Here is a 26,463-nt window from a genome sequence, read left to right as displayed (position 1 = left end):
TGAACAGATCAATAATGCTGGTCTTCAAGAGTGAGGTGTCAACCAGCATGGAGGTGCCAGACTGTAATCCAAGCCCTTGAGAACGGGAAGCAAGAGGAGTCTTGAAAATTCAAGGCCAGCTTAATCTACACAGCAAATTCTAGGCCAGACAGGGGTACATGATGGGACCCTGTGGATAAAGATAAAGAGTGCTCCGGGTCTTTAATGAGCCGATGAGGCTGCGGCAGCAGCCTGCACACTGTTTCCTTGTAGTTATCAGTTCCTTCCTCTGCCTTGCTGTCATGCAGCCACAGTTTTACTGTTTTCAAATGGCATCTATTCACCACGGACAGTCACTACTAGACAGACAAGAGTTAATTTGGGGCTGCAGAGATAGCTTAGCAGTTGATAATCCTGCTGCTCTTCCAGAGTTCAGTTCCCACACCCACACCAAGCAGCTCACCGCTGTCAACAATCTGCCTGATGCCCCTGCTTCTTCAGGAACCTAGGCTCCCGCGCACACGCCTCCCCCCACGCCCCCATCAGAGGTGCACATACCCACATGTGGCAAACACACCTAACAGAAGTCCAATCCTTTTTGTTGTTGTTTCGCTCTTTGTTTTGTTTTTGGTTTTTTTTTGTTTTGTTTTGTTTTTGAGACAGGGTTTCTCTCTGTGTAGCCCTGGCTCTCTTGGAACTCACTCTGTAGAGCAGGCTGGCGTTGAATTTCTGAGTGCTGCGATTAAAGGTGTGCACCACTGCTGCCCAGCCAAAATAAATATATAGTTCAGAATATATTTAAATATTTAAAATATATTTCTCAAAATAATATATTTTAAATATATTTCAAAAACAATCTTGGAAAAAATGGTTTATTTGAGGGTTGGCATCTTTCAAAACTACTTTGGGAGAATCAAGGTACTTTGATAGGACTTTCTGATGGAAGAACAGGAGGGACAAGGGGACCGTGGCAGGAAGGTTCTCAGGTGAGCAGAGTTTGTGTCTCTCTTTGGCCTGGGCATCCCTGTGGACCTCGGCTTCCCTGGGGCTAGCTCCTGCAGTTCTTTAGAAAAACACTGTTTTGCAAGTTACACTTCATAGCATGGGTCAAGTTTCCTGCTAGCTGATACAGAACTAAAGAAGGGGCGGGGAGGCGCGGCACATGTGAAGGTTACCAGGCATTTTAGGTTGATAAACACCCCCAAAATCTTAATCACTTGGGTGCAGCTTTTCTTTATAATTGAAACCATGGGACCAAGGGAACAGAAACAAATTAACTCTGCAAAGGACAACGTGTAAAGATCTGCCTTAGTCACTACTGGACCTGAACCATGTAGCCCAGGCTGCTCAATCTCACTAAGTAGCTGAAGATGCCCCTGGACTCTCGAGATTCCTCTATGTCCACTTGGAGAATGCAGTGTGGCCGGCCTCCACCGTCATGTCCATTTTACACGGTGCTGGCTCTTTGAAAGTACGCTCCACTTTGTGTTGTACTTGCTAAACCCACAAGCCCAGCACAGTAATTAGTACCATGGTGCTTGGCTGACTGCTGACTGCATACACGGTGTTATAGGGATCAAACCTGGGGAACAATGATGTCAGTTTATTATAACATCTACCAATATGATAGATAGTAGCCTTCTACACTTCACCGTGAAGATCCATTTCTAGGCTGGAGTTGAAGCTCAGAAGTGGAGTGATGGCCTAGCAGGTACCAGAGTCCTGAGGCCCTTAGCCAGCACTCTCTCCTCCCCGCCTCAGGGGGAAAATCCTTGGCTTATATCAGATAATGTTTGAAAGTTGGTATCTTCTCCCCCCCCCCCCAGCTTACTTAAGATCTTTGAGTTTAAGGAAGAATAAAGGTTACTCCTAAACACGCATTTACAAACATGAAGGAAAGTAAACTATCTGTTGAAGTGGAACTGTAGGGGGTGCAAAAAAAACAAAAAACAACAAAAAAAAAAAAACCAAAAGACCAAGGCTTAGTTGTTCAGTACAGGCTGACCTCGGACTCCGTGTAGAGCCTCTGGCTGGCCTTTAGCTCTGTTCTCTCTCTCTCTCTCTCTCTCTCTCTCTCTCTCTCTCTCTCTCTCTCTCTCTCTCTCTCTCTCTCTCTCTGTCTCTCTCTCTCTCTGTCTCTCTCCCTCCCTCCTCCCCTCCCTCCCTTTCTCCCTCTCTTCTTTTGTCAGCCTCTAAATAAGGACTATCCCAAGTGTGGACCCTTAATTTAGTCTCAACGCTTGGGGAAAGAAAGCCTTCTGAGGGCTCTAAGGCAGTGATTCCCAATTGTTCCTCTGGGGCTGGGTGGAGACAGTTCTTACTGATAAGTTACCCTTGAGCAAAGAAACCTCTTAACGACTGGGTGGAAAATATTGTTTGAAACCTTGTACGAGTTCCAGGGGGAACAACAGTTATTTTCCTTTCATGTTTTTCTGCGGCAGAAAGGTGTGTTTGAGACAGAATCCTGCTATACAACCTAGGCTGGCCGGGTACTCTTGACAATCCTCCTGATTTAGCATCTGAGTGCTGGGATTATGTGTGTGAGCTATCACCGATTTTTTAGGGCAAGTTTTTTCTTTTTTTTCTTTTTTGAGACAGGATTTCTTTGTGCCGCCCTGACTGTCTTGGAACTCACTTGGTAGTCCAGGGAGGCCTTTACACTCTGCCTGCCTCTGTCTCTCAAGTGTTGGGGCTAAAAGTGTACAATAAAGTATTAGAAGTCTCATTTCTTTTGGGAGGGACATAATTTAAATATTTATATTACTTATAAATGTAGACATTTCTGGATAATTATAGTTATGTTTTTGATTGTGAGCTTAGACCTTAACATCTCTCCCGTCCTTATATTACACTTCCATCTATCTGTCGGGTTATTGGTGTTGAGGGTGGAGGCTGTCCCCTGTGCTCGGTTTCAGGGAGGTTACACTCTGCATGGGTGGTTGACAACCTTCAGTGCACAGGAAGTAACCATTGGGTGGCCTGGACCAGCACAGGCGCCGGCTGGCTGTCTTTTTTTTCAAGGTTGTGAGGCTGAGTTTCTGAACCAGCTGCTGCGGAGGCCTGCAGGGCGGGGCGGGCGTGCCTTCTGCATTCGCATTCCTCTTCCGGCCCAGACTGCGGTTGCGGCGTGGGGGAGGGGCGGGCGTGGTGTGGGGGAGGGGCGAGCTGCAGCGTGGGGGCGGGGCGAACCTCAATCTCCAGAGAGCCGGCCTGGGCGAGTCCAGGGCCAGTCTCCAAGTGCCACCGTGTCCGGGCCGTGGACAGGACCTCTCTTCACTGTGTCTGGAGAGCCCTGTCACAAAACAGGCAAACCTGAAAGGCCTCTGGGTTTTAAAGGTTCGCTTTAGCTATCAAGCTCCTTCACGCTGTAGATCTTGCATCTGTAAAATGGGGATAAAGGAAAATTACAATAAATACGATATAAATGAAAGAGGTAGCGGAAAGGAAGGAATTTGCTGTGCTTTGTGGATGTTGTCACAAGCGCAACACAAAGACAGGGCCCAGGCAACAAATGGCAGGCTTTGTTCTGGCTTAGGGTGGAGAGCCACACTAGAATGAAGTCCTTTGTGCCTCCAGTCTGCTCTGGGGATTATATAGGGGGAGGCTCCGGGAGCTGTTTCCCTGGCTGGAGACATTGTTCTGGAAACAGGCTGGGTTGCCATGGCTACAGCTCCCCGGGCCAGGCCCTGCCCATTTCCAGGCAGCCAGGCTGTTAGCCTGTCTGGTGCCTGCTGTTACCAGGTCACTCCCGGTTTCCAGGCCTCCCCACACCCAGCACTGCACGGGAATGCTGGGAAGTTCAAGTTTCCCAGATGGCCTTTGAGTCCGAAAATAAAGCCCTGCGCTTGCCAGGCCCGAGATTTTCTTGGAACAAAAGTCAGTAGATTGAAAGCTTGCTGAAGGCAGGGACCATCTTCTCATCAGCGTCACCAGGACCGTGTCTTCCACCCAGAGTAGGTTGTCACACAGTAGGCGCTTTAGAAATGCTGGCAAGCATTTGACACCATGATGGCGGCATAGAGTCAGGTTAAAAGAACGGATTTTGGAGCCAATATCTTTCTCTGACAGGTTTTATAGATCAGTAACACTACCTGATCCTTTCGAACTTTATTTTTCTCATCTCTAAAATGGGAACAGCAATGCCGTTCGCTCTCAGGGATGTACAGTGGCTAGGCTCATGTAAGATATGAAATGCATGGTACTGTGTGGGGCTTCTAATGATTTCTCCTGCTAATCTCTTTTGTGGGTTACTACATCGTCACATAAAAGTGCTGCTCTCCGTAAAGTCAGCCACCTCTTTGCCAAGCAACAACCATACAAACAAATAGGGTCCATACCGGCGCACTTGATACTGCCATTTCTATGTAAGGACTTAGTCAATACTTGTGCAATAAGCAACAGATAGAGAATGCCTGCCAGTAACAAGCGTCCCCTGCTTCAAAGGTCACACATAAATAATGCAAAGTAGGCTGGGTTCCAACCGTCTCTCCAGATGTCTAAGAGTAACAGAAGGAATGGCATGTCGACATTTCAGCCCTGGGTCTCCCAGTCTTCTCCCTCAACGTCTCAACACCCACAGACACACCAAAGGAACTCCCCTCCCCCATTCCCAGAGCAGACTGGCTTCTAAGACTCCAGGTGCTCCCTTGCTGACCCTGAAAGATTCCAACCATTTGGGGACATTCAAGAGGAGAGGTTCCACACTCCTCCTCCTCCTTTCCAAACGAGACTGACCTGGGCTTTGTCTAGGTTCTAGAACTCCTCAAAGTCCTGGGAGATTTTTAAGGTGGAGGGGTGGTAGCTGTCTGGGAATCCTCTGACCCCTGTGTGGCCTTAGGAAGTGCACACTGGACGACATCCGGTTCAACTGGGTGGCAGCTGCTCCTGGAGTCGCTCACCCTGGGGGCTGCTGGACAACCAGCTGGGGGAGGGGAGCCGGTCAAAGACTTAACCATCATTCCAGTGTCGTCTGAGATTGCTGTTGCTTTGAGTTGAGGTGTGTACAGCATGTGTGTATTTGGGGACACAGAAGGAGAGCACTTTGGCCCAACTGGGCACATGCATTGTCAACGCCTGGGGCAGAAGATGTTGTCATCCAATTGTTAGCCGGGTGTACCATAGGCATGGGGGGGTTGTGTGTTTTGTGCTTTGCAAAGATATGCAAACATAGGTGTTGGAAAATGGTGTGAACTGCATGCAGGGTGTGAAGTGCTCCTCTCAGTGTTTCAGACCCTCCTACCTCCCTCCCCGCCCCCACTCTCCAGCACAGGCAATAAACCAGGCCGCAAAGTCCTCCCCTCCCCCCAAGGCCTTGGCCAGCTCTCTGAAAACTGATATCCTGGGGCCCTTTTTCCCTCACCAGCTACAGTCAGAAGCAGCAGGAGGGAAAATGTGGACCGGATCTCAACAGAGAGTCCCGACTCTGAACTTTCTCTGCGATGATATGCAACCGATCCGGCACCAGGCCTGGTATTTCATCTGACTTTGCCACCCCAGGAACTGGGTTTAGGTTCCAGCAAGTCCCCGTCCAGTTCAGGTCTGTCTGTAAAATCCATGCTAGATTTTCCATTTCACCCTAGTGAAGTCTCAGCCTGTGGCTGTTGTTCTCAATCCAGCTCAGAAACTGGCTCAAACCGCCCTGAACTGGATTTGGTGGCTGTTGAGACACAGTTTCTGCCTCTTTGTTAGGGCGGAACCGCCCCATTCTCTACACCTCCCGCCCTCCCTCAATCCAGTGTCCTACAACAATCTCCCACCCACCCCACCCCCATTCCCTTTTTCTTAAAAAACAAAACAAACAACCCCCCCAAAACAAAACAAAACAAAAAAACTATGAAGTAGATTAAATTAAATTCTTTTTTTTTTAATGGATCTAGGTTGTAAGCCTTTTGGCTTTATGATATTAGTTATTTCTGAGTTGTTATCTTATCAGTTAACATGGTGCGCTTCAAATGATGCTCAGACAGGCCCAGAAACAACTACATTTCTCATCACTGACTTAAGGTTTTGGGTAGAGTTCATTGCTCATTTCCATTTCATTAACTGTAAGGTAAAAGAATTTGATAATTTTTATTACCATTCAGAGCTGGGGAACAGTATCTGTGCTCACTGCCTTCCGCAACTGTAGACGTGCCAGAGGAAGAACTGAAGGACGCAGATGGGTTTGTTTTTCCAGTTGTAACTTTACCCCTGGATCAGATGGTGTGAACTGTAAGATACAGGAGGCTGACTGGGGGTTGCCGGGTGAGGGAAGAGCAGGATTCTTCCCAGAATGTGGGTAGGGGCAAAGTGGGGATGTGACAGATTCAGGTCAAAACACTGCTGAGAGATTTGTGAATTTTAGCTATATCACACGCAGGCGTTTCTTATGTCTGGGATTAGACAGGCATGTAGCATGATGCTGAAGTGAAATTCCCCCAGGTTTGTCCACTTGAAAATGCCCAGTAGTCGTATGTTTATGCTATTATCTCAATAAAAAGATCGTCTCGATTTCTCTCATTCTTTTTTCTTTGACAAGAATTTCTTATTTCGAGTTTTTTTGAGAACTCCGGAAGAGACACTAGAAAAAGCAACCATGATCTGGGTGTGGCTCCATGTTGTGTCTGACGGCTCCCTCGTCGCCCTCTGCTGGCCAGTTCAGGTAGTGTGTGAAGCTGTCAGAAAGCTGCTGAGCAGTTTCTTGTCCAAACCCAAAATGCCTGGCCGCCTAGCTGAGGATGCTTCATTCTGCCTGTTTCATATGCATCTCTTCTTATTCCTATGCATGGCATTTGAAATGCTTCTATAATAGTTCATGGGATTAACTATAAATTAATTAGTTAAAGTTTAGCCCTAAATCCGGAGTCAAGGGCTGGGAACAGCCTTTTTTCTCCTGTGTTAAGAACCAGAGTCGCGAAGGTGGTGAGTGGCAGCAACCCTCAGGAGGTGGGTGTGTTGATCAGGAGTTCAAGGTTATGTAAGCAGTTTGAGGCCGGTCTGAGGTACATGAAACCCTGCATTTTGCAAAACAAAACCCAAAGTTGTTTATTTAAGTAATTTCAGTGGAGCATAAAGTTCTGGGAAAAGGCCAATTGTAGCAGGCAACCTAGAGAAGCTATTTATTTATAAGAAAGGGAAGGTTGACACTTGCTCCCTTCCTGCTCCCTTCCTCTCTCTCTGCCGGATAGAGTCTGCTGTAGGTACCTTTGGTTTCCCGGAATCCTGAAAATGGGTATGAGATAAATGTGAATGCATCCATTGAATTTGGTCCTCTGAGATTCAGGAGTGCTAAGTAATTATTGTAGGAAGGCACAAAATATCTATATAGAACTTTCCAGAATGTGAAACCTTAGAGGGGATTCTAGAAAGGTAGAAATTAAGGTATGGCCTCTGGCCTTCTGATGGTCCAGTGGGCTCTTTAGGCCACCCTCATTATCTGCTCTATAAGCTGGCGATCCACAGGCGCCCTGGCATCTCATCCTCTCTGGTTTCAGGCCTTTCCTCCCTGGGCCTGGCGGAACACTTGGCCTCCTTCCTCCTCCCAGTCTACTTGGTTACAGTACACTGCAGTGGTGTGCACGCGTGCGCCCTCACATGGTGTGCTTGTTCTATAGGTTCCCTGTCTCCTCCTTTAAGCTTTATATTCCCCTTAAGCCATGTCCTTCTGATCAAAATTGAACAACTGGCTTGTGACACCGTACCTGCTAAAAAGCAAGGAATAAATATGTGTTGAACAGATGGATCAAATTCAAATACATTCTCTTGGCCCAGGCCTATCACTTCCTGGAGTCTTCTTTTCCTATCACGTGGCTTTTTGGACACTTGACCTTCTATGCCTTTTCTGTCCTGGGCTCTGGGGTGTCTTTCCTGGGGTGAGAGCTTTCAGCTGACTCCTCGCAGTTGAGCTCCTGACGTCCTGATAAACAAGCCTGTAGCCCCGGCAGTCTGTGTTTTCTCCTCAGTGGTACTTGATTCATCCTGAGGTGGAACTGGATTCCAGGGGTGTTGTCTGAGCATGAGATTGCTTGCCTGCGTGGTGCTCCCACCCCCACCTCCAACAATACTTCCTTTGTTCCGGGGGAGAAACGCCTTACCATTCCATCTTCTAAAAGAACTCCCTCTGCTGGCCACAGGCGGCCTTGGCTGTGCTACATTTAAAAGCCCCAGAACTTCAAGTGGCAGTTTGCATGGTCCTGAGCCTGTGTCCCAGGTGTCACTTCTTCTCTGGTTGTCAGCCACGCCCAGGAGTAATTTATTGAAGCTATAATTTCTTTCTCTCTCCTCTTCTATTTTTATTTCTTCCTGTTTGAGGCATGCTCTTTAGCCCAGATTGGCCTCCTGCCTCCGACTTCTGAGTCCTAGACTTATATTCATGGGCCGCCATCCCCAGATTATTTGGTGTTGAGGATTGACTTCTGGGCTTTGTGGATGCTATGTAAATACCCTACCAACCGAGTTACAGCCCCACCCTGGCTTTCTTGGATTCATTCTATAGTTCTAAAAGCTCTAGAGAAGACTTTGGAGATGTGTCTCTGTTCTGTATTCTCTGAGCTGCTGTTTGAATTTAAGATTTTTAAGTGTGTGTGCGTGCGCACGCACACGTGCGAGTAGATGCCAGAGGAGGGTTCCAGGGCATCTTTTTCCTTTTCAGTCCTATTCCTTTGAGGCGGGGTCTCTCTCCGAACCAGGCAGGACCTTTTGTTATCTCAGCTAGGCTGGGAAGTGAACAAATCCCAGCAATCCTCCTGTCTCCACCCTCTCAATGGTGCAGCTTCAGATTTGGGCAGGTTCTCTGCTGGTTTGTTAGATGGGTGATGGGATTTGAAATCTGGTCCTCAAGGTTTTGAATGTGCTCTTATCAGCCGAGCCATCTCTCCGGCCCTGGTTGTTTGTATTTTGACTCAGGGTGTTGCTATGCGATCACGGTTGCCTGGTACTAGCCTGGTAATTGGGTAACCCACAGTGGCCTCAAACTCGTGATCTTTCGAGGACTGAGATTACAGGCATGAGTGAACACTCCCGGCTCACCAAGTGGCTTTGCTTAACGAATGGTTGTATAACTGAATTTTCTCAACTGCCTGTAACTTGTGGCTTTCACTTCATTTTAATAATAAATTCAATTTTGAGACATGGATTACTCTATAGACTAGGCTGGTCTGATGCTCTTTGTGTTGAACTCTAAGCAATCCTCCAGCTTCAGTTTTTGGAATGTTGACATTGCAGGCTGGTAGTTCTGTACCCTTAGGAGATGATAAAGGCTGGAGGTGAAGCCTAATTAGAGAAGTAACTGCTGAGCCTGGTCTCAGGGGCTGTCAGCCCTCTTTCTCTTAGACAGGGTCTCTCTCTCTGTGACCCTGGCTGTCCTGAGACTCTCTAAGTAGACCAGACTGGCCTTGAATTCACAGCGATCTGCCTCTATCTCTCAAATGCTGGAATTAAAGATGCGCCCCTGAAAACCTGTCCTCTTGTGACCCTTGCTGCTGCAATGGTCAACAAAAACTAAGAAATTTCCTTCTCCCCCATCCTCCCTTAGAGACCTTTGACTCAGCACAAACAGCTGACCACGGACTGAACCCCAGACTAAATAAAGCCTGCAGCACACAGAGCCAAGTTAAATTTCTATTCCTCCTGTGGATGGCTTGCTTGGCATTTGTCACACAGACCAAAGCCACCTCATCCAGCTCTGCTCAGCGGTGTGTGTGAAAGCAACCACTGCATGCAGAAGCAAGTTTCAGCCTCACGGCTGCTTGTACAGGCAAAGCAGCGGCCTGACAACTGGAGACTCAGAAAGGTTAGGTAATTTGCCTAATGTCACACAGCTGTAGATGGCAGGACATTGACAAAAGCAGGATGTTGTTTGAGTCGCTGTTAAGCTGGCGCGTGCTCCGTGCTCTCAGATGGCATTCTTTTGCTTTCCTCCCTTGCTTTCCTCAGGAAACCTTAATATAAAACCGTGGAAACTGGGCGCCAGCCCAGCCCCCAGCTTCTTCAGAAGAGGAAATGCAAGTCCACGGGCGAGGAACCAGGCCTGGGTTAGTGGCATCTGCCTGTAGCGCCGGTGATCGGGAGGCAGAGGCAGCAGGACCACTGGGAGTTCCGGGCTAGCCTTAGCTATACCGTTTTTTTTTTTGTTTGTTTGTTTGTTTGACATTTTGCACCACGCATCAGAGCCTTACCTGGAATGAGCTTCTTTCTCCACTCTGCACAGTGAAGAAGGAACCCGAGGGGATGGATGTCCTGCCAGAGTGACAAGAGGCTGCAATGTGGCCCCGCGGTTCTCTCCGTCTTCTTCCTGGTGGCTGTGGAGGTGGTCCTGTTTCTTCTTTCTCCGCTGCAACTGTTGTTTCATGTAGCCCAGGCTGGCCTAAAGCGCCCTTGCTAGTGAGGGATAATCTTGAATCTGATCCCTCCCCCACCTTCCAGAGCACAGGATTATAGACACAGACCGCGCGCGTGCCTGCATTGTTTGTCTCTTTGGTTTGTTTAAATGGAGCTGGGGATTTACCCTAGGGTTTCCTGTGGCCCAGGCAAGTGATTCACAGGAGCACAGCCCTCCTCCTCCCCCTTCCTGTTCCATCTTGCCACCTAACCTCTTTGCTTCTGAGACTGTTGGACTAGCACTGTTTTGAGTGTCATCCTAGCAAAAATTCAACCCTGCCCAGAGGAGGAGGCTGAGCTAAGGCTCTCGACAGATACCTGGTCTTTGCCCTGAAGAAAACGTAAAAGCCCGAAATTATGCCTTTATTATACTGTGAGCTCAGTATATTCCCCTGTGTAATCTTATTTAAGTGACTTTTAATTGAACTATTACTATTATGTTTTCTAGCATAATCTTATTGATCCCAGACTAGCCTTGAACTGTTTGTTTTGTGGCCAAGGTGACCCGAGCCCCGTAATTCTACTATGTCCACCTCCTGAGTGTGTGTCACCTCCCAGGTATATAAACTGATGGCATAGCCACTCTGAGGGATGATTAAAGGGAAGGGGTTTTTTGTTGTTATTGTTTTTTGTTTTGTTTTTTGTTTTTTTTTGTTTTTTCAAGACAGGGTTTCTCTGTATAGCCCTGGCTGTCTTGGAGCTCACTTTGTAGACCAGGCTGGCCTCGAACTCAGAAATCCGCCTGCCTCTGCCTCCCGAGTGCTGGGATTAAAGGTGTTGTTATTGTTTTAGAATATTATTTATTTAATGTATATGAGTACACTGTAGCTGTCTTCAGACACACCAGAGGAAGGTATCAGATCCTATTACAGATGGTTGTGAGCCACCAGGTGGTTGCTAGGAATTGAAGACCTCTGTAAGAGCACTCCTAACCGCTCTTAACCGCTGAGCCATCGCTCCCGCCCCAAGGGGAAGGTTTTATTGTAGGTATGAGAGAGCCACCAGAGGCATCTGGAAGATTCCAGAACAGAGAGAGAAATAAGTAGGTTGAATGCAGCTAGCAGACTGGACAGGACCAGGGCCAGGGCTAGGACCAGGGCTGTCTGTGACTAGAGAAGGAGATGGAGGACGAGAAAGCATGGTGAGAGGAGCTTGAGCGAAGCCTAGAACTAGAGACGAGCGCGCCCAGAATGAGAGGGTTACAGAGAGAAGGTGTAGCTTCAGGGAAGTGAGCTGGTGAGCTGGAGGGAGCAAGCGTGGGGTGGGAGCGAGCGCGGGGTGGGAGCGAGCGTGGGGTGGGAACGAGTGAACGTGGGGTGGGAGGAGAGGAGGCTTGGAAATGTGCAACGGATAATAGTAGCACGGGTCCAGAATAAGTCCGCCACCACGATCCTGAGACAAATCTGAAGCAAGCTTTAACTAAATGCTGGCCAGGTTGATGGACTCTCTGACCAGGTCCATTTCTGGGTCTCCAGGAAATGGCCCCGAATCACGTTTTGCAGGGGCTTAAAAAGGTAAAATGGACCACATTTCCCCCATCGGGTCCAATGGGGGCGAGCGTACACCCTGACCACATGTGATCAAGCATATCCATGCAGATGGGGGTCAGAGAACAGAGGACAAACAGGGACTTATTCTCAACTGCACTCAAACTCTTTACCTGTAAAGTGTAATTCTCCTGTTTTGGTCTCCCGGTACCAGCATTTATTTTTGTGATACCAGCATGAACTTTGATATGCTAATAGGCACCACAGGTAGCCTTCTGCCCTTCTGCCAGCGGTAAGGGGAATGACCTGCCTTTTGGTGGAGGGGAGCCAGCCTCACAAATTCCTGAGGAATGTGAGCATTCATCTAACCACCAGAAATCCTCCTATAGAGCAGATTAAATTAAAAGTTACTTACTTAAATAAGATTACACAGAGGAATATATTGAGATCACAGTACAATACAGACATGAATTCTGACTTCTACCTATACCAGGCACACATATAAATCAGAGCCAAGGACAGAGCTCCAGCAGCCCAGCTTGCAAGAAGGCCACCACACAAAAGCAAGAAAGGTGGCCAAAGGAAACTCCAATCAACTCCAAAGGCTGTCCAATATCCAGGGCCTCTTGCTGCTCCGTCCGAGAGTTGGAAGCTGTTTTTTGTTTTTTTTGTTTTTTTGTTTTTTTTGAGACAGGGTTTCTCTGTGTAGCTCTGGCTGTCCTGGAACTCACTCTGTAGACCAGGCTGGCCTCGAACTCAGAAATCCGCCTGCCTCTGCCTCCCGAGTGCTGGGATTAAAGGCGTGCGCCACCATGCCCGGCAAGTTGGAAGCTGTTATTCCCAGTTTAGCACTGATGACCTGAGGGGTTCAGCTGCTAGTCTGTGGTCCACATCAGAAGCTGGAAGAAGCTGGTTTCTTTTATCAGCAAAGGAGTCCAGCAGCAACATGATAGACACTCTCACAGCCCAGAACCAGGGCAGGCACCTCACACTGCTCTCTCAGCTCTCCCTGCATAGGGGCTGCCCCGAAAGGTGCTGCCACACTAGGCGATGGGCTTTCAAAGGACAGCGCAGACCCACAGGGGGAGTATCGCAGTTAATTCCAATCCTAGCAAGTTGACAACCAACCAAGAATAACTGTCACAGCATTTTTATAAGGAATATTATCTTTTCTCTCATTATCCCACAAAGAATTTTGTCTTGGCTATGAAGAAGTATGAAGACAAGACCGGAGACAACACAAACATGCCCGCAAGTGCCTAAGGGCAACGTGGCTTTCGCATCCGGACAGTAAACAGTCACAGGTTTGTAGTGTTAGACTGTCAACATAGACTATCAGCTTCAAGGGACACACAAGCTTTTCCCTTAGTACAGAGGATGGAATCGTTTCTTTTTCAACATCTGTAACCCCATCATAGATAGGCACAGAGACAAGTAGATTACTGGGACTTGCTAGCCACCTACTGCAGCATCCTGGGTCAAGGGTGGCTTTAGGATGGTAACGAAGAGGACCATCTCCAGGCTTGGAGGCAGTGTGAGTGACAGGGGCATCAGTCGGCACTTCCTCTGTTTCATATCCATCCTCTGTCCAGTTGCTTGGCTTGCTGCTTGCTGTGAAGGTGCAGTATCAGATGGTCATGGCTCCAGGGACACTGTCCACAGAGATCTCACCATTACATTGGCTCAGTCTCTGCAGCAGACATGCGTTGCAGATGTCTTGTGTTTGTGCGCGCACCTGTAAACTCTACATGATATGCCTCTCGTCTTACCTCACAGTGGTTCTGCTCCTTTGCTTGGACTCGGTGAAACATGTGACTGATGACTTGCAAGGATGCATTCCGTACTCACTGAGCCTCTGTTCTGTGCCTGGGCTTAATTCACAGACTGCTGTAATAAATACAACACGAGTAGGAATCTAGAAACGGAGGCAGACAATTCAAATATTAACAGTCAACACCTGTTACAGGCAGTGAGCGTGCTCTGAATAAAAATGAAGCCAGGGCTGGAGAGACAGCTCACCGGGTAAAGGAGCTTGCTGCCAAGCCCAGGGACCTGAGTTCGATCCCTGGAACCCACATGGTAGAAGGCGAGAACTGACTCCTGCAAGTAGTTCAGAGGGGTGTGTGTGTGTGTGTGTGTGTGTGTGTGTGTGTGTGTATAATTGTAAAACAACAATAGCAAAAGGAATGAAACAAAATGATGGCAGGAAGCTAATTAAGATTAGCACCATTGAACACGTTGTTGTTAGCATGACCATGTGAGGCTTAAGGGGAAATCTGAAGGTTAAGTGGTAGTGAAGGGCATAGCTCGTCAGAAAGCAGGGGGGCTTGCTCCAGGAGTGAGGGGGTGAATAGGACTTGGGTGGCTGCAGTCAGCTGAGACCGAGACGGGTTTGGACTAAGACTGGAGAAGAAAGCTGTGTGGTCAGTCAAGCCCCCCGAGCTCCTACCAGGAGTAAAAGTCTATAGGATGCCGCAAGGGATGGTGGGAGAACACGATAGCAGCCTGAGCGAAAATGGATGTTTTTGTTGTTTAGACAGGGCATCACTGTTTAGCTTGGGTGACCTGTAATTTGATGAGTAGCCTCAAAACTCACCGAGATCCACCTGTCTCTGTCTTCCAAGGACTAGTATTAAAGGCATACACTACCCTCTCCCCCCAGAAAATAGATTTTATTAGTCACATGGTCAAATTTCAGGAAGTACAGGAATGGAGGTGGCTGAATATGTATATATGTATGCATAAAGAAACATGCATATATGTGTGCATGTGCATGCACATACATGTGTTTTCCGGGGAGGAAAAGAATACACACGAGACAGCAAACAGTTTATTGAGGGCTCACGTGTCTGGAGGGAGACCGTGTGAGGTGTGGAGGGAGAGTACCATCACTTTCAAACAGCTCTCTGTTGGGGATTCCGGAGACTGCAAGATATGGACAGGGAGCTACGGGTCCTTAACTTGATAGTGTTGTGTTTTATAAAAAAAAAAACAAAACCAGAGATATGTATGGGTGTGGTACTGGGAAAGGAGGTGCCTCTGCAGGCCCATGCTGACATATCTTCTTAATAGAGCTGTTTTGTTGTTGTTGTTTTTGCCGCCTTTGTTGTATGTTTGGTGTCTTGAGGAGGGTTCCACTTGCAGTCAGGTAAATGTCATCAGACAGAATGAAGTGCCTCAGAGGAATGCAGGTCACTCGCAGCCTGTCTTGGGACTGTGTGTTGTAATTAGATATGTACACAGATAAAAGCGCCCTTGGATTGGAATGTGATAACCATCTGGGGCTAGGAGAGGGCTTGCTGAACTGAACAGAAGTCAGGAGGGTAGATGTGTATGCATATATACATAAATACATGTTTCTACATGCCAGCCAAGAATAAGCCGGGCATGGTGGTGGCGCACACCTTTAATCCCAGCACTCGGGAGGCAGAGGCAGGCGGATTTCTGAGTTCGAGGCCAGCCTGGTCTACAGAGTGAGTTCCAGGACAGACAGGGCTATGCAGAGAAACCCTGACTCGAAAAACAAGCAAACAAACACACAAAAGAATATAATAGTAGAGAATTGTTGCCACTATTTGTGCACCACACAAACCTGACTTTGTGGTGCATACCTGTAATCCCAGCACCCAGGATGTAGAAGCCAGAGGACCAGAAGTTCAATCCCATTCTTACCTACATAGTAAGGTTCACTCCAGCCAGGACTGAACATCATATCTTAACATAAACATATACATAAGATAAAATGGATGAACAGGCAGTCATCTATTCTCCACACCCCTGTCTGTCTGTCCGTCTGCTACAGCTCAATAGGCTTCTGTTGCACCGAGCTCTCTTGTCTTTGCAGGGCCAACTAGAGGAGAAATTCACCCATCTACAGAAAGGTCCTATTACAGTGGTAGAAAAATTCCCAGCACTTGGGAGACAGAGGCAAGTGGATCTCAAAGTTCAAGGCCAGCCTGGTCTACAGATTGACTTCCGGGACAACCAGAGCTATAAAGAGAAACCTTGTGACAGAAGAGGGCATCGGATCCCATTACAGATGGTTGTGAGCCACCATGAGGTTGCTGGGAATTGAACTCAGGACTCTGGAAGAGCAGTCAGTGCTCTTAACCACTGAGCCATCTCTCCAGCCCTCACTCAGCTTTTCTAATGTATTGAGTTGTTGAGGATCTAATCGGAAGACCCATCTCCCTTCCCTCCCTTCCTCCTCCTGTTCCTCATTCCTTCCGGCCCTCATTGGAACCCATGTATTGTTAGTTGCCCACACTAGTCTTTTTTTTTTTTTTTTAAAGATTTATTTATTTATTAAATGTAAGTACACTGTAGCTGTCTTCAGACACACCAGAAGAGGGCATCAGATCTTGTTACGGATGGTTGTGAGCCACCATGTGGTTGCTGGGACTTGAACACTGGACCTTTGGAAGAGCAGTTGGGTACTCTTACCCACTGAGCCATCTCACCAGCCTGCCCACACTAGTCTTGACATTTACCTAACATACAACTTTTCTACCTTGCTGGCAGGGTCAAACTGAATTCATATTTCCAGGCCCAGGAACCAACTCCTATCCTGTTATTCCAGATGTTTCTTGTTTGTTTTTTAACCAGTAAGGAATATAAAAAAAAAGAAGCTGATATTAACTAAACTAAGGTACACAATTCATAAATGTATATAACCAATTGCCCATCGTGGCCTAACTGACTACATGCGACTTGCCCACTACTTTGATCCCTTGTCATTTTTGAGTTACAGGCCAGATGTCCAGGATGAGACCTGACTACCAAGTCAAAGACCTTGAAAGCGGGTGGCCCAGATAAGGGCCAATCACCAACATTTACTCCCTTCCTGGGGTTGGCCAGCCCCTCGTCATCGGGGGAGATTCACAATGAAAACTCCTTTGCTCAATCCCTTGTGTCAACATATGATTAGATAGTGTTCCATCCCTCCCTATATCCCTCTCCACCTTACTCTCATCCTTTAAATACGCTGTACAATTTCCCTTCTGGGACTTGGTTCAGATCCCCAGCTTGCCTGCATGCTTAGAGAATAAAGTTTTTTTCATTTTAAGTCTCAGTCTTTGAAGGGAGTTTTCTTGGCTTCTCCCTGAACCCAGTGATTGGTGCACTGGCCAGGAAGCAGAGCTCTCACACCTATCTTGCAGATCCCCACCAGTAAGTTTGGTTCTGGTCTGTGGCGCCTCTCTGAGACCCAAAAGAGGAGAAGAGATGGATGTAACACTGCACCTAGGTTCAGAGGAGGTGGGGACATGTCCTGGCTCCTCACTCATTCCCTCTGGGGAACACCTGGTTCTGAATTTTGTTTGGGATTTATTGTCAAAGTCTGGAGACCGTCATTCCTTTGGCAGATGTCATACCCATCTGACTGTCTGCTTGCTGTAGTGTCTCTCATTGCCCTGTTCATTTGTGTCAGATCTTATTTCTATTTACAATCCTCTTACCAGCCTACTTCCCATTCTCTACATGGGTCAAAGCTCCTGAGTTACATCTCCCTTAGATTCTATCTTACAGCATTTCAAAGATTTCCAGAAGAAGGCAGAAAACTGGTTCTAAGCAATAATGTGCATCCATGAACTAGCCCTGGGGTAATTGAAACTACCTTTCCATTGTTCTACCTGATTGAAACCCAAACACTCCACAAGCAAGGAGTCCCTGCATGTCTATTGCTAGACTTTGTTAGAAGGTCTCCGGGTAGCTGCTAGACAGCTCACAGATTTGTCTAAGGTCAGTCAGGTAGTTCAGGGCCTAATGAATCACCCATTGCCCTTTTGGATCACCTCATAGACACTTACTACAAATATTTTCCTATTGACCCAGAGGCTCCAGATAACTGATGGACAATACATATCACCTTTGTGACCCAGTCTGCCCTTGACATTAGGAGGAAGTTGCAGAGACTGGAGGAATTTGAGAGAAAAATTCTCTCCAAATTGGTGAAACAACAGCCATGATGACTTAGAAATACACAAGCTAAGAAGACAGCTAGAATTATTTATTTGTTTTATAAGAGTACACCGTGGCTGTCAGAAGAAGGCATTGGATCCCATTACAGATGGTTGTGAGCCACCATGTGGTTGCTGAGAATTGAACTCAGGACCACTGAGCCATCCCTCCAGCCCAAGATTGGCCATTATTAAAGAAAGACCACTGTGCCTATCACAAGGAGATGGGTCGTTGGAAGAATAAATACTGAAACTGGAAGACTAGCCCCAAGGTTTCCTGGGCAAGTTCACCACCCTCTGGAAAAAGACAGGAAAAGTCTCATGCAGGCTATGCAGGGAAGTTTTTAATGGATTGTAGGCAAAAGAAAATGACGGGTCTGGCACACTCTGAGCTTGTGCCAAGGTATGGTCACCTAAGGTGAGGATTTGGATGGCTGGTGACTTCAGGAAAGGAGGTTGCGACAGCTGGCAGGAATTCAGGAATGCAGAACTGGGCTTTGGGCGCCCTTTCTCTGTTTAGAGGCTTTCTGAGCAGTCAGGGTTGGGGAGAGAGTAGGAGAAATGGAGTTTACTGGACCATGTGGTTTGGGAGGCAAGCTGGAAGCCCCAACTGAACATCAGTAACCCTCAAAGTAGAAGGACAGCCTGTGGATATTCGAATTGACACTGGGGCTCAACTATTGGTCCTATGCAACCTTACAGACTGTTGACAAGCTGGTAGACTGTAGTCTAGCATGCCACTGGGTCCAAATCATACCCTGGACCAGTACCAGAACTGTGGACCTCAGAAAAGGTACCACCACTCATTCCTTCATAGTCCTTCCTGACTCTCTATGTCCCCTGTTGGGCAGAGACCAAATCCCTAAATTAAAGGCTCCAATTGTTTTTCAGGAAGATGGAACGATTGAACTCCCAACTAGCATTCCCTCTGACATTTGTGCCACCCTGCCCTGGGAGAATACTTCCTTTCCCTAGTAGGCAAAACCTAGAATCAAATCATCTCCTTATTGAGAAATTGGCAGTAGAAGTTTTCCCAGGTCTGGACAGAATCAATGCCCCCTACCTTCCACCTGGGGCTGGCAAGACATCTGGCACCTGTCATTGTGAAACTGAGGGCTTGGGCAGACCCGTTCTAGTCAAACAATATCCTATGTCAGCCGAGGTGAAGGCTGGCATCTCTAAACACATTGCCTGTCTGCTTGAAGTTGGGATTCTAATTCTTGCCAGTTCCCTAGAATATTCCCTTATTGCCAGTTCACAAACCTGGCACCAACGAGCATGGCCAAGCACAGGATCTCTGGGAGGTAAATGAGAGGACTGAGCATGGTTTTGTTTGTTTGTTTGTTTTGTTTTTGTTTTTGCTGAGGCCCTACATGTGAACTTGGGAGAGTTCCGATAGTTTTACTTGGATTTGGTTGCTAAAGTATGTGGACGACCTTCTGATCGCAGCAGCAAATCATAAAGACAGTAAAGATGCAATCGATTGACTTCTTGAGTCCCTATATTCGCTGGGGTATCACGTATTTGCAAAGAAGGTTCAGTTTCATACTCAGAAGGCCACCTACTTGGTGTTTGAAGGTAAGAGGTTCCTGTCAATGTCTCCCTAACAGGCAATTCTGAGGATCCCCACCCCCATCACAAAGGAGCAGAAATGAGAATTCCTAGGAACAGCAATTGGATTCCTGGATTCCTGGAACTGGTAAGGGCATTCTATGAAGCCATAAAAAGGTCAGAAGGTAAGCCCCTCTGGACAGAAAAAAGAGAAAAAGGCTTTCACGGGCCTAGAACACGCCCTGCCTTCAGCACTGGACTTGGCCTTGCCATCCATCTCCAAACCTCTCCATTTACTTGTGGATGAGAAAAAAAGGGGGTGGCAAAGGGGTGCTTAATCAGTGACTGGGGCCATGGAGTAGGCCAATAGCTTATTTGTTCAAAAAATTAGATCTGGTGGCTAGGGGTTGGCATCTCTAAACACATTGCCTGTCTGCTGGAAGTTGGGATTCTAATTCTTGCCAGTTCCCTAGAATATTCCCTTATTGCCAGTTCACAAACCTGGCACCAACGAGCAATGCAGGAGGATCCTTCTACCTCGATTCTAACCACCTTCTCTATAGATCACTCCTCTGCTCTTTGTCCATGAGAAACAACCCTGACATTAGAGGAACTCAAAAGGGGCAGGCACCCGTTTCAAGTCTGACAAATACTTGCTACAAACTTCCCCCTACTCTGCCATTTGTAATGACACTTACACACAGCCCCACCAAATGGAACCTAAGCTCTGCCACCTGTTAGCAACAGGAAAATCCACCTGGTTTGCTTGTCCCTACGGAATTACCCCAAGTTTGTCCCTGGACCATTTCCAAGATACCGAATCATGTGAAATATATGTCCTTGTACATATTGTCTCCCAGGTTTTATATTACTCTGGGAAAGCCTACAGATAACACTTGGGCACATATGGGGCAAGACCTAGAAGAGCGGCTCCCATCCCAGTGCCTGTGCTAATCGGGACAGGGATAGCTGGCTCGGCTGCCTTGGGAACAACAGCCTTGATAGCTGGGATCTGAATCTGAGGCTTCGAAGTGAGCAGACAGACAGAGACATCTCCAGCTTACGTTCTTCCATCTCCTTTCTGGAAGCCCAAGTTGATTCATTGGCTGAAATGGCCCTCCAGGACTGGCATGACTTAGATCTGTTGTTTTTAAGTCAAGGAGAGCTCTGCACAGCCCTGGGAGAGAAATGTTGATTTTATACTAGCTGCCCAGAGATTGTTAGGGACACTCTCTCCAAAGTTAAGGAGAATCTCTTACAGAGAGAAAGGGACAGAGCAAATGACCCAAACTGCTTTGAGTCTCTTCTACTGGTCCCTGTGGCTAAACAGCTCATTTATTAGGATAGGTTAGAGGATGCTTATAGCCCATGAAGAATGGCCGGTTGGGCCCATGTGGTTGTTTGTTATTAGCTGGGGCAGAAACATTGAGGGTGCTTCATATGCATGCTTTGGAGCAGCAGGGGCCAACAGGAGGATACCTTAGAAGATGATAGAGAAAAGAAGTTCACCCAGGGATGTTTCAGGCCCTCCCTGGGGTCTGTTGGTGACAGAGCAAGGCTGGGGAGCAACCAAACTCCTGTGTCTTTCAAGATGAGAAAGTCTAGGGGATTAGGCATGCTTCAGCCCCTCCTCAGCTGCAGGCCAGCCCCTTCCCACTCTTGTCTGATTGGGCCCTTAGTTCTGTTTCTCTTGGTTATTGTACCTTGCATGGTAAATTTCATCTCAGGTTTTGTCCAAGACCACATTAATGCCGTCAAACTTACAGCTTTTGAGGACACAATACAATTCCTTGTATAATGGGCAGGAGTCATAACATCAAAGATTGGGTTCAGGTACATAAAGACATGGGGGAATGTAAGGAGACAGTTATCTGAGGACAGCTGTCTGAGTCAGCTTTCTCAAGGACAACTTCTTCTAGCTGGCCGGGTCAAACTGAGTTCATGTTCCCAGGCCCAGGAACCCACTCCTATCTTGTTGTTCCAGATGTTTCTTGCTTGTCTGTTAACCAGTAAGGAATATTTAAAAAAAGTTGACTGTTAACTAAAGTACACAAGTCATAAAGGTATATAACTGATTGCCCGTCATCCTAACTGACTACATGTGTGGGGCGGTGGGCTGTGATAGGCAGCCTGGTTTCTGGTTGAGCTAGGTTGGAAACCCCAGTGACCCTGCAGGGGATAACCCTGCAAGAAATGATAGGTGTTCTGCCATGCTCCTGGACACCAGGCTCCTGACACGAGGCAGCAGCTCTCCATAATTCTGTGGCCATCAGTCACATAAGAGCAACACCCCAAGCCCCCCCAAAGGTAGAGGATGTGACCTCAAGACAGATCTCCATTTTAAGGAGGCACCTATAGGCCTGGAGGCTTAGCCAATCAACTCTCCTTCCCAGACACTCCTCCCTGCAAAAGGTTTTTAACCTCAGGCCTGCCCTGAGAAAGTGGGGTACAGTTTACTCATTACCACTCTCCACCATGACAATAAGTGCCTTAAAACCCTAGACTATGTCTTTTTATTGGAATCCGCCAAGGGGAGCAATGGAACAGGTCTTCGCCTAAAGAGCTGGCTGTCTAGTCTCCTGCAGGAGGCCTCACAGCGCTCCCAGCCATGGCTTCCACCAAGCTAAGCTGCCTGCTGAGCAAGCCAATGATTCTATCCCTGCAGGACCCAGCCAGAACTCTCCCCTTTTTTCCCCTTTGGCCCCAGGCTAGATCCAGCCTAGGGCTGCCACTCTTCTCATCTCTTCCGTAGCTCCCAGCAGCTCCTGGGTACCCAAGAGCCTGAGAACCTGATGTCCCCTACTTCCGTGCAGGTCTGGGGACCCCTGAGCCAGCTCCGACGTCCCTGGGACCTCAGACTGTACTCCCCAGCTCCCACCCCTGGAGCGGGGTCCTGTGGCTTCCCATAGCCTGATGCCCGCCTGGCACTGGCCTCTGGGGTAAGTGCAGTCAAAACTCCTGAGTTCTGCCTCCACCAGCGGCCCGAGCCCCGAGTGGATGTGGGACACCCTGGAACCCCACATACATGCAGCTTGCCCATAACTTTACTTCTTTATTATTTTTGAGTTATAGGCCAAATGTCCAGGATGGAGCCTGCCCACCAAGGCTCTTGAGTAGAGGACTTTGAAACCAGGTGTTCCAGATAAGGCCCAATATTTACTCCCTTCCTGTGACTAGCCAGCCCCAAGTCAGGGCAGAACCACAATGGAAGCTCTTTTGCTCAACTCCTCATGTCAAAATATGATTGGACCAATGCTACAGCCTAGCATGGTCCCCCTTCCTCTAAATGTACTGTACAGTTTCCCTTTAGGGATGACGTTCAGATCCTGAGCTGCTCACCTCTCTGTGCACTTAGAGAATAAGCCCTCGGTTCAAGCCTGTTTTTTGGAGTGGGTTTGGTTTGTTTGTTTGGTTGTTTGTTTGTTTGTTTTTTGGCTTCTCCCTATACCCAACAGACATAGATAGTAAGATTAGAAGAAAGTTACTTTCCTAGTTGTGTATTCATGGACTTCTAGTCTTCTAGTCCGTATCTTGCATTTGTCCAGGTGTCTTAAAATTTTTATCAGCATATGCTGATTACCCATTATAATGAGTTTCATTGTGACATTTTCATACGTGTGTACAATGTCGTTGGATCACGGTCCCCTCACACTACAATCTCTTGTTCCCTCCACTCTGTTGCTGTCTCATCTAATTCCTGTTTCATTTTCACTTCATTTGTGCATGTGTGAGACACAATAGGTTTCATTGGAGCTGTGCATAGGACCATGGGTGAGAGGTTATTTAGTGGAGCTAAGGCAACTTGTCACTAGTTACACCACTCAAGAAAATGTCCTCCCTTCCCTCTGTAATCATTAATTGCCTTTAGAGCCTCAGGGAGGAACGAGGTCTCATGAACCCCTCCCTCTCCCCACCCCGGCCCCATGGCCACGCCAGGTGTTAGTCAGACCAGTCGTGTCCAAGTCTTGTGCAGGGAGTAACTGCTGCGGCCTTTAAGATCTGTGACATGAAAGGCTGTTCTGCCTCTCCTTCCAGCTCTTACATTCTGTCTCCTCCCTGTTCTGAAACGTTCCTCCAGCCCTGGAGTGGAGTGATACAGATTTCCCACTTATGGTCAAACTGTCAACTGTCACTTGTTCTCAGGACTCTGCAGTTACCGCATTAACTGTGGAAGGAAGCTTCTCTTTTCAAAGGTGACAGCAACATTAATCCACAAGCATAAGCACGGTCCTGAAGAAGGCACATGTCCTTCCGTGAGGCCATCATGTCCAGAGCCCACGATCTCCACAGATATGTGCTTTCGTACAAGTTTATGTAACAGACACAATGTTTCTCCTGGGGAGTCAAATCCAATCAGAAAGTGGTTGTTTACACATGCAACAGATTTACCACTATTGCCCTAGTGGTGAATCTTGCCTGGCTAGTTGGTAGCATAGCACACAGGAAGTCTACATAACACTGGCCAGCAAGGAAGAGGCCCCCAGAACAGTTCTGGATTGATTTTTCTATGTCCTGTGACCAGAACATATGGTATCTCTAGTAACAGATCTTACCATCTAGCTCTGATCTTCCTCCTGCCTCTTTTAACCCCCTATAAGAGAATTATAATGGGGAAATTTTCTTCAAGATCTCGGAAGATCTCATTTCCTTTCTGTTGCTGTGGTAAAGCACTCTGACCAAATTTAGGCTGGGGGATGGGTTTATTTCAGCTTAAAGGTTGCAGTCTCTCCTTGGGAGCAGTCAGGGTAGCAACCCAACCCCAAAGCCTAAAGAATGGAGGAATGCTGTTAGCTGGCTTGCTCTCTGGCTCTCTCACAAGCCAGCTTAGCTTTCAAACACATCTCAGAATCACATGCCCATGGGATCATGCCATCTACAGTGAGCTAGGCACTCCCTCCTACCTTACCCCCAATCATGCCCACATGTCAATTTGATCTGGACAATTCCCTAATTGAAACTTCTTTTTCATGTAACTATGAACTGGGTCAAATTGACAGTTAAAGCTAATTAGGAAAAAAAAATGTGTGTGTGTGTGTGGTTGTGTGTGTGTGTGGTTAACAAGGATATTTGTTTTAAAAATATTTATTTTTATCTATAGGTCTGGCTTCCTGCCTCCCAGCAGCACACACTTCCAGTCCAATAACCAGACACCAGAGCCCAAGGTCCACAATGCTCTCTGTGACCTCAGCAAAAGCTAGGACCAGGCCTATTTCAAAGCAGAACTGCTTGCTGGGAGGATGGGAGATGGGGTTGGCTGGACCTGGTTGGTCAGGCGTCTGGTGTGGAGCTAAGGCGTCCAACCACATCGACTCCTCCACGTCTGGCTTCATTCCAGGTCCTGCTCGCTGCAGCTAGAACAGTTGCCCTTCTTGTCTGCTACGGAGTGAAAAACAGGAAGTGAGTGGGCGTGATCCGTGGGTATCAGGATTCTGGCATTGCTGGCTCTGGCTTCTGCTGGGGGCAGTATCTGAACACTTGAAATCTTGAGGGACGAAGACTCTCAGCCATCTTAGATTATTAATTACCATCAATCCTGTTTGTTTTTTTTTCTTATTCTACCTCTTCCTCTTCTCTTCCTCCTCCTCTTCTTCCCCCTTCTCCCTCCTGTGCCCGCCTCCTCCTCCCTCCTCCTCCCTCCTCCTCCTCCTTCCTGTTTTTAGACAAACCAGATTCAAAGTTTGCTTCTTTTTAGTTGAATTTTATTACAAGAAAAGCAAACATTCTAACTGAAGGATTTTGTACCATCAATCAAGTCTCTAACTTTTTGCTTTTTTTAGTGTTGTGGATTAAATTCAAGATGCCCTATATCACCAATCACCAGTCAGTCCCTGTGATGGTTTGTATATCCTTGGACCAGGGAGTGGCACCATCTGAAGGTATGGCCTTGTTGGAATAGGTGTGACCTGGTTGGAATGGGTGTGTCACTGTAAGTGTGGGTATAAGATCCTCACCCTAGTTGCCTGGAAATCAGTCTTCCACTAGCAGCCTTTGGATAGAGACATAGAACTCTCAGCTCCTGTGCCATGCCTGCCTGGATACTGCCATGCTCCCACCTTGATGATAATAGACTGAACCTCTGAACCTATAAGCCAGCCCCAATTAAATGTTGTTTTTTATAAGACTTGCCTTGGTCATGGTGTCTGTTCACAGCAGTAAAACCCTAACTAAGACAGTTGATCTTTTGGACTCCTCCTAAAGGCTGGCATCACTTTTCCAGCTCTGCCCTCTGTAGCACTCTAAGCTCAGGTTGATCCACTCCACTATGGCTACTGTTCTTGGTGATCATCCCATGGTACTGACATCTCCAATACACTGGGGTGTTCCACTCCAACTAGGCTTCACCAATAGCCTCTCATAGGCTCTCTTCAGGGTGCCAAGCTGGGAGTGGGGTATTGCTGTGATAGGCCTGACCATGCTTTTATTTGAAAGAATGTGGATTTTGGGACTTAGGATTTGGAAAGCAGTGGAATGCTTTAAATGGGGCTTAATGGGTCATCCTAGTAGGAATATGGAAGTCTTTGTTGCTGGGAGTAATTTTAACTGTGTTGACCTGGCCCAAGAGATTTCAAAGGAGAAGAATTTCAGAATGTGGCATAAAGACTGTTTTTGTGGTATTTTGGTCAAGAATGTGGCTACTTTTTGCCCTTTCCTGAAAACTCTGCCTGAGGCTAAGGTGAAGAGACTCAGATTAATTGCATTGACAAAGGAAGTTTCAAAAAAAGCCCAGCAGAGACTTTGTTCTCTGGTTAAGTCCTATGAAGAGAACTTTGAACAAGCATAGTAAGCTTAGAAAGGAAAAATATAAAAATATGGTTCGAGTATTAAAGGAGTACCAGGAAGGGAAATGGAGCAAAATCTTGTGTTCTAGGAGATAACAGATTAAGGGATTGGGACTTTGGAGCAAGATCCTACCCAGTTAAAATTAGATCCAGGCATGGTGGTACACACCTTTAATCCCAGGAGACAGGCATGCTGATCTCTGCATTCAAGGTCAATCTCCAGAGCAAGACCCAGGATAGCCAAGCTTAGGCAGAGAAGGATTTGGAAAACAGAAATCCAGTGACAATGTAATAGCACAAGCAAGTCATGTTATAGTTCCTGCAAGGAGCAGAACTCTGCAGCTTCAGCCATGT

The 26,463-nt window shown here is 47.3% G+C and overlaps 2 long non-coding RNA genes across 5 annotated transcripts; one reads left to right on the top strand and one right to left on the bottom strand.

The window, feature by feature from the left end:
* Positions 1 to 2,708: 2,708 nt before the first annotated feature.
* On the bottom strand, positions 2,709 to 10,442 carry Gm36897 (predicted gene, 36897). Its single transcript, NR_168025.1, has 2 exons — positions 10,134 to 10,442; positions 2,709 to 3,359 (listed from the first exon to the last, which is right to left on the bottom strand). It is a non-coding gene; the product is annotated as a predicted gene, 36897 (long non-coding RNA).
* An 8,954-nt stretch (positions 10,443 to 19,396) lies between these two features.
* Positions 19,397 to 25,230, top strand: Gm36844. 4 transcript variants are annotated; one of them, XR_869511.1, is made up of 4 exons: positions 19,397 to 19,478; positions 22,144 to 22,269; positions 24,429 to 24,727; positions 25,108 to 25,230. It is a non-coding gene; the product is annotated as a predicted gene, 36844 (long non-coding RNA). The 4 variants fall into 4 exon arrangements; XR_869510.1 differs by having other exon boundaries at positions 22,083 to 22,269; XR_869512.1 differs by lacking the exon at positions 19,397 to 19,478 and having other exon boundaries at positions 21,852 to 22,269; positions 24,429 to 24,492; positions 24,666 to 24,727.
* The last annotated feature ends 1,233 nt before the right edge of the window (positions 25,231 to 26,463 follow it).

This window comes from Mus musculus, chromosome 6 (genome assembly GCF_000001635.26).
Source record: "Mus musculus strain C57BL/6J chromosome 6, GRCm38.p6 C57BL/6J".
In the NCBI taxonomy this organism is placed as follows: domain Eukaryota; kingdom Metazoa; phylum Chordata; class Mammalia; order Rodentia; family Muridae; genus Mus; species Mus musculus.
Note: the sequence above shows the minus strand (reverse complement) of the source record. Positions and strands in the feature narration are given on the sequence as shown.